Source organism: Pongo abelii, chromosome 4, assembly GCF_028885655.2.
Source record: "Pongo abelii isolate AG06213 chromosome 4, NHGRI_mPonAbe1-v2.0_pri, whole genome shotgun sequence".
Lineage (NCBI taxonomy): Eukaryota > Metazoa > Chordata > Mammalia > Primates > Hominidae > Pongo > Pongo abelii.
Window position 1 is genome coordinate 144,030,373 of NC_071989.2, and position 13,680 is coordinate 144,044,052.

Here is a 13,680-nt window from a genome sequence, read left to right on the forward strand (position 1 = left end):
CACATTAGTTGGGTTTAAGAACTCTCTGTTTACATTAATTTTTAAAATAAGCTCGGCTTCAAGACTGGGGGTTTGATTTTTGTCCCTGTTGGGACTCCTTCTTCGATCCCCTGCTATCCTGGGTTGTGAAAGTTCTCAGGACCACATTGGCCAGCACACTGGGGAAGGTGTTCTGGTCCCCACCTCACACTGGCCATCCTGACGTGCTACTTGTCCAATCTGACACAGTCTGGCTAGGGCAGCTTTGCTATTTTTACACCCAGCTTGGGCACCAGACTATTGCAAGAGCTGAGATCCCTGGGTCCTGTGTCCTGCTTTGGAGGTCTGCTAACTTCCTGCCATCCTCCCAGGACACTGGACCTTGCTGATTATGGAACCCCTGAGACACCATCTTCTCTCTGTTCTGGGCACTGTCCCCCTCTCTGTTATGGATGGTATTGTATCCCCTCCAAAATAGACATGTTGAAATTCTAACTCCTGGTACCTCAGAATGTGACCTTATTTGGAAATGGTGTAATTGCAAATGTAATTAGTTAAATTAAGATGAGGTCATCCTGGAGTAGGGTAGGCCCCCAATTCTGGTTTCCTTATCAGAAGAGGAGAAAAGATATGCAGGGAGAAGTCCATGTGATAATAAAGGCAGAGATGGGAGGTATCCATCTGCAAGCCAAGGAACGCCTGGGACTGCCACTGCCAGCAAACCACTGGAAGCTGGGAGGAGGCCAGGAAGAATGCCCCACATGTTTCTGAGGGACCAAGGCCCTGCAGACACCTTGATCTTGAACTTCTTGCCTTTTAAATAGTGAAACAATAATATGCTGTCTGAAGCCACCCAGTTGGTGATACTTTGTTATGGCAGCCCTAGGAAACAAGTATACCCTCCATCTCAGGGTGAGCAGCTTGCCTGCCCCTCCACCCTCTGGGAGCACCCAGCATAACCCCTCCTCAATGGGCATCTGAATGGGCACTCACAATATTGGGTACTCTTCTCAGAGGGTGAGTGTTGCAAAGGGGATGCTGAGACCAGCCACTTTTCTTCTATTGACCAACCCTGTAATTTAGTTCTACCATGATTCAGTTCCAAGCAGAACTAAATCATACATAGCAGGAGACCAGGGCCAGATAGAGTTCAGAGCGAACATCCAAATACACAAAGTTTTCTTTTCAGTTTACTCTTCTACCGCAGAGACAAAGGTGAGACCCTGGTTTGGTGAAAGATGTTTCTCAGAATGCTGCAGAACAGGGCTTTCTGTGGGAAATAAAGACTTATGAAACTCAAATGTTTGTGAAATGCAAACTCTTGCATATTTTTATGGCACATGGCAGTCATAACCAGGACATGAGCTATGGAATAAAGGAAACCAACAGTTATCCCTTGCTCTTTGTGTATACAGAGAGTAACGTTGCTTTTGGCAGTGATCAGAATGGGAACTGTCGGTTACAGACTGCTGTTCAAAGTGACTGAGAGATGGGAGTCCCAAGTAAGTTCTCTTGATCCTGATTTTGCAGAGTTCCCTCTAGCATTCCAGGCCCTACTGGGCTCTGAATAAAGAGCTGCTGACTGTGTGTATCTAGTCTAAATTCCCTGGGCAGGAGTGTCAGCAGCACTTGCCAGCCTGCATTTGCCATGAGCAGGTTGCTGTGGGTGACAGCCAACTGGAAGAAATGCATTAGCCGATGAACTGACCTCCAGGGACTTCCTCTCTTTACTGTAGACCCTTCTGATCTTTTACAAAAACTCCTAATTTAGATGGAGAACTCACTCACTATCATGAGAATAGCAAAGGGGAAATCTGCCCCTATGATCTAATCCACTCCCAACAGGTCCCTCCCCCAACATTGGGAATTATAATTAGACATGAGATTTAGGTGGGGACACAGAGCCAAACCATATTATTGTGCTCCTGGCCACTCCAAAATCTCATGTCCTTCTCACATTTCAAAACACAATCATGCCTTCCCAGCAATCCCCCAAAGTCTTAACTCATTAACTCAAAAGTTCAGGTCCAAAGTTTAATCTGAGACAAGGCAAGTCCCTTCTGCCTATAAGCCTGTAAAATGAAAAACAAGTTAATTACTTCCAAGATACAATGGAGGTACAGGCATAGGGTTAATGCTCCCATTCCAAAAGGGAGAAATTAGTCAAAACAAAGGAGCTACAGGTCCTGTGCAAGTCTGAAACCCAGCAAGGCAGCCATTAGATTTTAAAGCCCCAGAATAATCTCCTTTGACTTCATGTCTGACATTCAGGGCACACCGATGCAAAGGGTGGGCTCCCAAGGCCTTGGGCATCTCCATCCCTATGGCACTGCAGGGTACAGCCCTCTCAACTGCTTTCATGGGCTGGCATTGAGTGCCTGCAGCCTTTCCAGGCTCATGGTGCAAGCTATTGGTGGGTCTACTATTCTGGGGTCTGGAGGATTATGGCCCTCTTCTCACAGCTCCATTATGCAGTGCCCTAGTGGGGACTGTCTGTGGGGGCTCCAACCCCACATGTCTCCTCTGCACTGCCCTAGCAGAGGTTCTCTGTGAGGGCTCTACCCCTGCAGCAGACTTCTGCCTAGACATCAGGTATTCCCATAAATCCTTTGAAATCTAGGTGGAGGCTAGATTTCAAACCTCAGCTCTTGCCTTCTGCATACCTGCAGGACCAATACTCCATAGAAGCTGCCAAGGCTTGGGGCTTACACCCTCTCAAGCAACAGCCTGAGTTATACTTGGCCTCTTTTAGCCATGGCTGGAGCTGGAGTGTCTGGGACACAGGGCACCATGTCTTGAGGCTGCACAGAGCAGCGGGGCCATGGGTCTGGCCCACAAAACCATCCTTTTATGCCTCTAGGCCTGTGATGGGAGGGCCTGCTGCTAAGGTCTCTGAAATGCCCTGAAGGCATTTTCCCTATTGTCTTGGCTGTTAACATTCAGCTCCCTTGAGTTTTTCTCCCATAGAATGGGTTTTTCTTTTCTACAACATGGTCGGTCTGCAAATTTTCCAAACTTTTATGCTCTGCTTCCCTTTTAAATATAAATTCTAGTTTTAGGTCATTTCTTTGTTATGAAAATGAGTGTAGGCTTTTAGAAGCAGTCAGGCCACATCTTGAATGCTTTTCTGCTTAGAAATTTCTTCCACCAGATACCATAAATCATCTCTTAAAGTTCAAAGTTTCACAGATCTCTAAAGCAGGGACACAATGCTGCCAATCTCTTTGCTAAAGCATAGCAAGAGGGACCTTTACTCCAGTTCCTAATAAGTTCCTCATCTTCATCTGAGATCTAATCAGCCTCGCCATCTTTGTCCATATCACTATCAGCATTTTGGTCAAAACCATTCAACAAGTCTCTAGGAAATTCCGAACCTTTCCTCATCTTCCTGTCTTCTTCTGAGCCCTCCAAAGTCTTCCAGCCTCTGCTCATTACCCAGTTCCAAAGTTGCTTTGACATTTTCAGGTATCTTTATAGCAATGCCCCCCTCCTGGTACCAATTTTCTGGTATTAGTCTGTTCTCACAATGCTGTAAAGAACTACCTGAGACTGGGTGATTTATAAAGAAAAGAGGTTTAATTGGCTCACAGTTCTGCAGGTTGTACAGGAAGCATGCCTGGGGAAGGCTCAGGAAACTTACAATCATGGTGGAAGGTGAAGAGGAAGCAAGCACATATTCACATAGCAGCAGGAGAGAGAGAAAGTAAAGGGGGAAGTGCTACATACTTTTAAACAGCCAGATAGCATAAGAACTCACTCATTATCACAAGAACAGCAAGAGGGAAATCTGCCCCCATGATCCAATCACCTCCCATCAGGTGTCTCCCCCACCTTCGGGAATTACAGTTCAACATTCGATTTGGGTGGGAACACAGAGGCAAACCATAACAGTGTTGAAGCACAAGTGGTTTTGGTATATAGCTGCACTTGATATTGGATGCCTCCACTCATTCCTTGGGCCTTTAATTGTGCATACATAAAAGTTGGCTCATCTAGTGGGATTCTAAGCTTGGCAGTTTCAGCTGTGGAGGCTTTTGTTTTTTAAATTAAAATCTTTTTGAGATTCACATGCAGTTGTAAAAAATAATACAGAGATATCCTCTACACACTTTACCTAGCTTCCCCCATGATAACATCTTGTAAAACCATAGTGAAATATCACAACCAGAATATCAATGATGATACAATCAAGATGCAGAGAGTTCGATCACCACCATAATCCAACCCCACCCAACTCTGTCCCTAGCCCCTGACAACCACTACTCTGGTCTCCATTTCTATGCTTTTGAAAGACATGGTATTCATCAGGTCAATCTTGGTGAAGTTGACTTTATTCCTCACTAGTGTCCTAAGCCCTCTGCCATTTGGATGGATAAAGAAGCTGTTCTCCATGCTGTTTACAAGGTCAGCATCATAGTGGCTAACTATGCAGGCTCCAGAGGCAGTTTATTTAGGTTTGAATTCTACCTATCAAAATTACTAGCTGTGTGACCTAAGACAAGTTACCTGACTTCTCTATGACTCAGGTTTTTTTTTGTATGCAAAGTGCAGATGATAATAAAAGGACTCAGCTGAGAAGATTGTTAAAGGATTAACTGAGTTAATAGATCTAAAGTATGAAGAACAGTGCTTCTCAAGCTTTCGTGTCATACAAATTACCTGGGTCTTGTTAAAATGCAGCTTCTGATTCAGCAGTTGGGGTCTGAGATGCTGCACGTCTAACAAGTCCCCGGGTGCTGCTGCTTGTCCACCGCCCACACTCTGAGCAGCAGGAACTCAGAACAGTGCCAGGCCAGAGTAAGCACTCAGTAATTGTTGGTTATGTTTTCTCAGCATGAGTCTGAAGCTATGCTGGACAGAACCCAAAGCAGTGAACCTTAGTTTCAAGGCTCAGACTCTGGAATGCCCCTGACTTTGTCAGTCCCAGGGCCAGACTGGACCTCTGAGAATGAGGCAGACAGCCCTAAAGGAAATGGGTGAGAGTGCAGATGGTGCCCTTGGTCCCAAATCTCTATCGTAGTGCTGCTTTCTACAGGAAGAGGCAGGCCTCAGGAGTTCCCTAGCTCCCTCACCAGCTTCCTGTCTGCCTCCAGAACAGCAGCTCCTGCAGCTGCCTGTCTTCCTTCACCGGATAGACAGATGCGGGGAGAGACAGCAGTTTCAGACAGATGAGAGAAGCAAGAATACCTGTGCCCAGGTAGCTGGGAGCAGCTCTAAATTGCCAAAGGTTGGCCTGCTCTTATTACATCAGTGACAGTAATGTGGATGACAACTGTGTCCAGGGAGCAGTTCTACAATGCCCCTTTATGGAGTCTTTGTGCCCTAGGTTGCCATGGTTACCAGACCTGAGCCAGCAGCCTTGGGGAAGGTGAGCAAGCTGGGATTTTTCTGACAGTTGCAAAGCCATCTTCCAGGCATTAAATCCCACAAAAAACACGGCCTCCTTGTGAAAATACACCTGGCACATCAGTGTATAAATTTAAAAGCCTCACTCCTTTTCTTCCTTCTCCAGTCCTTGTCTCAAGGAGTAACCACTGTCAACTGACTGGTGTGTGTCTTTCTGCTACTCTCTCTAGGGGTGCATATTATACATTCATATATAAACAATAATGAATCATACTATGCACATTGCCTCACTACTTCAACTTGCTTTTCTCACTTCAGAATAAATCCTGGACTTTTAAATTTTTTGACCATATTAATCTGGGGACCTGCCTCATTATTCTTAACAGCTACACCCTACAGTGTGGATATACCACAGTATAGTTGACTCATGCTTCACTGATGAACGTTCAGTTTGTGTCCAAGTTTTTGCCTTTACAAGTTGCAGTAAACATTCTCAAGAATAGGTGCCTGAGAGTGGCATCATCAGAGCAAAATGCATATTCATTTTTGATAGGTGGTGCCCTACGAAAAGATCATACCCTCCACTATTAACCTTCCACTGGCAATGCATACGAATCCCCTCCACACGCCCACCCCTGCTGTGGCAAGCTATGAACAAGCTGTTTGATTTTTGTGAGACTGCTAGGGAAAGATATCATCTTGTGCTTGTTTCAAGTTGCATTTCTCTAATCATTAGAATGGTGGAGCATCTCTTCTGAGGTTTATTTGCCATCTGCATCTCATGAAATCGGGATCCTAGTAACCCCCTGGCCAGGATACGCTGCCTGCCTGGCTCAGCTCACCACTGAGAGCTTCACGGGAGGAGGTAAGCAGTATTTATTTGTTTAACCTAAAGACTTTGCTGCAGAAGCAGTCGCTGCCGTCCCCAGAGGGCCTGCAGCTCATGTTGGAAGAAAGAAGAAAGCTTCTATGTGACCCGAAGCTCTTTCTGTTCTGGTAAGTGTTAGTCGTCATTCTGTGTCTGTGATGCTGTAACTCTCACTATAGCCCCTGTGTCCAAATAAGAGGCCCATCTGTGGGTCTGCGTGGTCCTAATACAGCGAGATGCAGCCAATGGGGAGACCCCTGGGCCTGGGGCCAGCAGACCTGAGTTCAAATCCTGGCTCTTCCCGTCGAAGGCAGGGGTGAGCTTCCCCCAGCTTACCTCCTCCTCATTCTCTTTGCCATCTGGCAGCTTTTGACCTGCCTCTCCCCCTCCTTAGGTCCGTTGGGAGCAAGGGGTGAGCCCTTGCTTCTGTGACACTACTGTTGCCAGCTTCTTTCTGAGTTCTGTCACCACTCTTTCCCTCCTGCCTTTGAAGGGTCCTTGTCTCAGTGTCCTCCAATTCCCCCTCTATATGTTCCAGGTACATCCCAATAATATCCACTAGAGTGGCTTCAGTGTCATCTCCTGCACCAGGCAGGAGCTCTCTCCTGGGTTCCAGCTCACATTCTCCCCTGCCTTCGGAGCAATTCTGCCTGGTGCCCTGTGCCCAGGAATGCTCACAATGTTCACATTCCAATGTGTTTCTCCCTAAAGCTGATCCTTTGTGCTGTGAATTAGTCACTCAAGCCAAAGACCTCAAGAGTCAGCCCTTGGGTTCTCCCTCTCTGTTGCTAGGAATTTTTCCATGACATACCATTGCTCACTGAATAAAATTCAGGTTCTTTGGATTTTGCCCCAGCTGAATTTCCTGGATTTACTCCTTTGAGTTCCCTACATGTATCCTACATTCAAGTCAAATCAGACTACTTATAATTACTCCTGTAATCATACTTTCTGATCTCTGTACTTAGAACAGAGTTTCTCAGCCTTGGCATGATTGACATGTTGAGCCAGACACTTTTTTGCTGAGGGCGCCGTTTTGTGTCTTGCAGGATGTTTAGTAGCATCTCGACTTCTCTCCAGTAGTATCACCCTGTCCCCAGTCATAACAACTAAAAATGTCTGTAGACATTACCAAAGGTCCAACCCCTGGGGGACAAAAATCATACTCTGGTAAGAACCAGTGCTCTAAAGTAATATCGTTTCATCTGCATGGAAATCCTTCTCCCATGTCTCTTCATCCCTGACTTGTAATATAGTGATACATTTAAAAAGCAAATTAAAGAAAAGTATACACCATGATTGTTATGTGTGCAAGTGAATGAGGACTGGAACAGGTACACAAAAATGAACACAGCTATGTAAACTGCGTTTCTGTGGGCTACTCTTGTGTGGAGTTTAAAATGTGGCCACTTTTTACAGGACCAGACTGCATTTGGTTATCTCTCACCTCCACCTGTTATCACAAGATTCTGGCCCCAGAAATTCCTGGGAGTCCTTTCGGCCTCACAAAAAAAAATCTCATGACAGACAAGTGCCCCTCCCATGGAATCTGCACTGGCCTCAGACAACTGTCAGGCTGGGTGATGCCCATACATGAGCCACCTGCCAGGCACTGATGTCCTCCACCATGCACATGGGTCCTTGGGGTCTTGATGTGGCACTGCATCTGTGGGAAGCCTCAGGGTGTCACAATCTCTTTGTATTCTCTGCAGTCAAGAGTCAGCCCTTGGGTCCTCCCTCTCTGTTGCTAGGAATTTTTCTATGACATCCCATTGCCCACTGAATAAAATTCAGGTTCTTCAGTTCTCTGGAGAACCATGGACATGTGATTTTAGTAAAATTCCTCTTTGCCACTTAGATAGGAACCCATGGAAGGCTGGGCTGGGCTTCAAATCCAAGAGACAGATATGGTGACAGACTCATCATTCTGACCACCTTGGCTTTGTCACTGATCCAGCACATTGCGCCTGATGCTGTCCCAGCAAGTTCCCATATCTCTTGGGCAAATGAACCCTGGCGACCTACCCCCAGCTCTCTAGCCCAAACATGTCTGCATTCCAGTGGTGAACATGGACCGATGTAGAATGGACCTTCTGTTGTAATGGGAAACGGGATTATGAATTTCTTTTATTTCAATAACTTTTAGGGTACAAGTGGGTTTTGGTTACATAAATGAATTGTTTAGTGGTGAAGTCAGATTTTGGTGCACGCTTCACCCATGCAGTTTACATTGTACCCAATATGCAGTTTTTTATTCCTCACCCCCAACTTCCCCCCTCCTAAGTCTCCGTAGTCCATTATATCACTCTGTTTGCCTTTGCATACACATAGCTTAATTCCCACTTATAAATGAAGACTCACAGTATTTAATTTTCCATTCCTGAGCGATTTCACTTAACATAAGGGCCTCCAGCTCCATCTAAGTTGCTGCAAAAGACATTATTTTTTTTATGGCTGAGTAGTATTACATGGTGTATATAAACCACATTTTTTAATCCGCTCATTGGTCGATGGGTGCTTAGGTTGGTTCCATATCTTTGCAATTGTGAATTATGCTGCATTAAACACACACATGCAAGTGTCTTTTTGATATACTGACTTCTTTTCCTTTGGGTAGATACCCAGCAGTGGGATTGCTGGGTTGAATGGTAGATCTACTTTTAATTCTTTAACCAGTCTCCATACTGTTTTCCATAGGGGTTGTACTAATTTACATTCCTACCAGCAGTGTATAATCATTTCCTTTTTACCACATCCATGCCAACATCTATTGTTTCTTGACATTTTATTAATGGCCATTCTTGTAAGAGTAAGGTGGTATCTCATTGTAGTTTTAATTTGCATTTTCCTGATGATTAGTGATTTTGAGCATTTTTTTCATGTTTGTTGGCTATTTGTATATCCTCTTTTGAGAAATGTCTGTTCTTGTCATCTGCCCACTTTTTGATGGGATTATTTGTTGTTTATTTTTTTGCTGATTTGAGTTCCTTGTAGATTCTGGATACTAGTCCTTTGTTGGATGTATAGTTGGCAAATATTTCCTCTCATTCTGTGGATTGTCTGTTTACTCTGATGATTATTTCTTTTGCTGTACAAAAGCTTTTTAGTTTAATTAGGTTTCATTTATTTATTTTTGTTTATTTTATTTTATTTTTTGCATTTGCTTTGGAGTATTAGTCATGAATTCTTTGCCAATGTCGAGAATAGTTTTTCCTAGATTGTCTTCTAGAATTGTTATGGTTTCAGGTCTTAGATTTAAGCCTCTGATCCATCTTGAGTTGATTTTTGTATAAGGTGAGAGACAGGGATCATGTGGCTAGCAAGTTTTCCCAGCACCATTTATTAAATAAGGCGTCCTTTCCCCAGTTTATGTTTTTGTATGCTTTGATAAATGACTTTTTGATACTAAATTTTCTTAAACACTCTTGTTATTCTTTTTGAAAAAAAAAAATCAGATTCATCCCTCAGTCCCGCCTCCAAGATTTCTGAGCTTCCGTGAGGCCTCTTCGCTCCCAATATGATGAAATGTGGGCTCTTTCTCTCCTTCCAGGTCCCACACTTTGGCCTTCTTATGGGACCTTTCATAGCTCTGCTCTGTAGAATACTTATCTGGGTACTTATTTCCTCTCTCTCTCTAATGTGGACTCTCCTTGAAGACTTGCCTTAAACCCACGGTGAGCACCATCACTGTTAGGTGAAACTCCAATGTGTGATTTGAGTCCTTGAGCATATAGCAGTCATCCTGTCCCATGAACCAGTGACAGAGGTGAACTGTCTGTAACACAAGGTCCTTCTGTGGATCATCCAGGACACCAGGATCCTGACCAGCTCTGCCACCATTCACTAAGACCTTGGCCAGCTCTCATAACTTCATGTCTCAGTGTCCCATCCACAAAGTGGAGGAAACAGCCCCTACCCCAGAGATCTGGTGAGACTATGTATTTAAGTGCACTGAACCACTAGAGGAAAACTTCTCCATTTACTAGAGGGCTAATTTTAGCAATCTGTATATTTTAGACCAGGAAATAGTGATGCAGTTTTTCAGTAAAATACCCTGGGGATCTGCTGTCTTCAGATACCTTTCACATAAAGAGCTTATGTTCAGGAAGAACTCAGCAGGCTAGGGTAAGGATTGAAACCCAATTCTAATCACTCCTGGCCTACACCCTTCTGCTCCTCAGATGTTTTCCTGTAGTCTTGGGGGAACTTCTAGAAGCAGGGACCAACGTATAGCCACAGCTGAAAACTAGAGCCCTTACTCTGGGACATGAGGGCCCTAAGAAGATTTGGAAAAGCTTTGATTTCTAATAGAAGCCTGTGGTTCAGGGCATCAGAGAGAGAGAGAGAGTTAGTTTAGGGGAAGGAAACCTTGTATTTTAGGAACCCAATTGAGAGTTGTAAGGAATCTGGGGATCACAGTTGCTGCTTATTTAGAAAAGGAAAGCTATTTTCCTATCCCTACCTTGCTCATTTTGGAGAACCAAGGGTGTAGGGTGGTGACTATGGGGAAAGGCGGGAGGAGATTCAGTGGGAACAATGCCTCACTGATCCAGAATTACAGGAATAAGGTTTACCATGAACAGATTTCCCAGAATACAGAATATTAGTCCAATAGCAGATTTTGAAAGAGTATAATCATTTGGGAATGGAATCTTTCTAATGGATGTTGGATCTTTTCTGGCTTTTTAAAAGGAGTACATGGAATGGCATTTGGCTTTTTCCATATCTCAGCTTTATTCACTTTGCCCTGAGCTCTAGCCAATCTCCTATTTCATGTTCTGGAACATGCCCATACTTTTCCATCTCTGAGCCTGTGCTGCCCTTGCCTCTATGTGCCTGTACCTATGCATCTTCCACTCTGTATTCTAAAAGCACTCTGCTTGGCATTGTGAAATGGGATATACAAAATGGTACCACTCTGGTTCAGAGCTCTAAAATGAAGTTGGAGTTAGGCCATTCTAAAAAGGATTGCCTGCATGTCCTGCAAACTGGCAAAACAAAACAGAAACTTACTTTGAACCTTTGAAGTGTGCCAAAGTACAATGACCACAACATCCTGGAAAAAACTGAATTTCACCAGTGCTGCAACTCCCGAACAGTAACAACCAATGAGCTATGGGCTCATGTGCTAAGCCAGCTGCGTCCACCAATAATAATCCTTTCAAAACAGCTTGTGTAACCACCCTTAGCTTTCTTGTTATTTTCTCTTAAAAAACCCCTGCTCCCTTCCCTCTCTTTGGAATATAATTTGGCTTTGAGCTGAATCTGTGCCTCCCAAATTGCAATTCCTAAGACTCCAATAAATACCTTGTCTTACTGCTTTGCTGTCTGGTCTTTTGCCTCTTCTTGGTTGACAGCATTTAGCACACACAGTTGGTGCCAAATAAATACCTTCGAATGAATGACGTAAAGCCATAAAAAATCCCGTCATTTAAAAGTTCTGCCCAGTTGGTGAAACACCTTCATTGTTTCTTTCAAATAGTAATGTTTTCACAGGCATTCAGGAGGGAAAAAGATTGTTCACTCACTCTATAAACATTGCATCACTTCCTACTTTGACCCAGGCACGATGCCTTAGTCTCACCTGTGCAGCTAAGTGCATGGGCTTTGTGACTGCTCTTTCCTGAGTATAAAATCTATTTAGAAATTTCTGGGGTGTGAAGACATAGTCCTGGCCTCTCTGAAAGTTGTAGCAGCCAGTGCAAGAGTCCAATAGAAGAGCATTCCAGGGCCAAGAAAGGGCTTCATTCACACTCCAAGATGTCATAATACCTAATAAGCAATCACGAATGGTGGTTGAGTTAATTCCTAATCTGGTGTTTAAAATCTCAACTAATAAATATTGGCACTAACAAGAGGCCAGAGATTTCATCATAATGACCAAATGATCAAAACTCAGGATCCTATAAGCTGAGAAGTTTAAGACTTATGGATCAAAAATGAATATGAGCTATTTATATACGCAGCAAAGTTAAATGTAACCTTACATCCATAAAATATACCTAGAGGAGTGAAGTTGAAATAGTAGTGACAACCTGCCACCTTCTAATTTCTGAAATATATTCTTGCAAGCATCAATCTAGTCAGGCTCTGGCTACATCCAGTTGTCAGTGACTTGAGGTTACTAGCAGCTACCTGGTGCTATTTGATATACTCATATCAAATAATTTAAGTCAATTAGAAGACATTTATTGAACACCTACATGGGCCTGACATAGTGGAACACGGACATGTATAAGCACTGACGTTTTCCTTGAAGGACTCACTGTTTAGTGTGAGACAAACAAATGAAAAGCAACATGATAACCCAGAACATCAATCACAGCTGCCACCTTTGACCTATGGACTTGCACAAAGCAGCAAACAGGAGATGAAGAATTAAAAGAGGCAGAAAGTTGTTTAGGGCCTCTGTTCCCTAAGCCAGCAACATAGGATAATTAGCATGTCTTCCTTGCTTTCATCCAGAAATAGATAATGCAAAGATTAAACAAAGCAATTTAACACAATAGGTATATAATGAGCATCAGCTCTGGGAGGGGCTCTCTGGGAAAGGCAAAGATAAAATATCCGTGGTGTGTGACTTCAAAGATGTCATAGCTCAGTGAGGGAGGGAGGACAATTGTTTGGGTTATTCTAACAAAAGAGAATGTCAGTAATAATAATAATTACAGCTATCCTTCAGTGAGCACTCAGGATATGCTAGGCACAGTGCTAAGTTTCTATCATACACACACACACCACACCTGTTCTGTAATGTCAATGCACTTGTCATGTTTTACCTTTTAAGAAACAGGCCATGAGAGGCCAGTTGATGTGCCTGGGACAACATGGCCTTCAAAGAACCTATCTGATATCTAAATCCAGACCTGTCTTCTCCCTAGCCTGAGCATTCAGCCTCTGTTATGCATCCTGGGAAGAGAGGCTTACAGGAGATGCTCTGGGGCCTGGAGGTGGGAGAGGACACTTCTGGGTAGGGGCTACCTTCTTGGGTTCTCCCACCAGCAGACTCTGAGAGAAGGATTTGAGTGCAAGTAACATATTGCGAAGTGATGCCAGGAAGCACCGATCTGGGGGAGGGATGTGAAACAGAAGGGAAGGGATGGAACCCAAGCAGAAATACATAATCTAGCAAACTACCTCTGTAGGCAACGGGATGTCACTTCCACTGGGGAGCTCAGTGTGACAACATAGACCACGGCTCAGAGTTATCCTGAGTGGTGAAGCAGCTGGGGATTTTATCACCATGCCCACCATCTGTCATTAGTTGAGGGCCGCTTCTAAGAGCCTGAACTCTCAGGAACTCTGGCTTGCCTGTGTGCTGTCCAAGAATGTGCCTCATAGCTAGCAAAAAGCCATCCAGCAGGGTGACTCTGAGTTCTCAATGAACAGCCTCATGCACAGAGGTGAGTGCACTGCTCTAGGTATGTCTCAGAGTCTGTGTTCCCTGGGCAATGGTGCCCGAGGCTGAGGGATGAGATGGCAATGCA

The 13,680-nt window shown here is 44.2% G+C and overlaps 1 long non-coding RNA gene across 2 annotated transcripts in view; it reads left to right on the forward strand.

The window, feature by feature from the left end:
- Window positions 1-4,302: 4,302 nt before the first annotated feature.
- The window catches only part of LOC129059535 (uncharacterized), a 103,032-nt gene continuing 93,654 nt past the window's right edge, over window positions 4,303-13,680 (forward strand). For both annotated transcript variants that reach the window (XR_008525513.2, XR_008525511.1), the window contains exons 1-2: window positions 4,303-5,347; window positions 6,062-6,190. This is a non-coding gene — a long non-coding RNA (uncharacterized LOC129059535). The remainder of the gene's footprint in view (window positions 5,348-6,061; window positions 6,191-13,680) is intronic.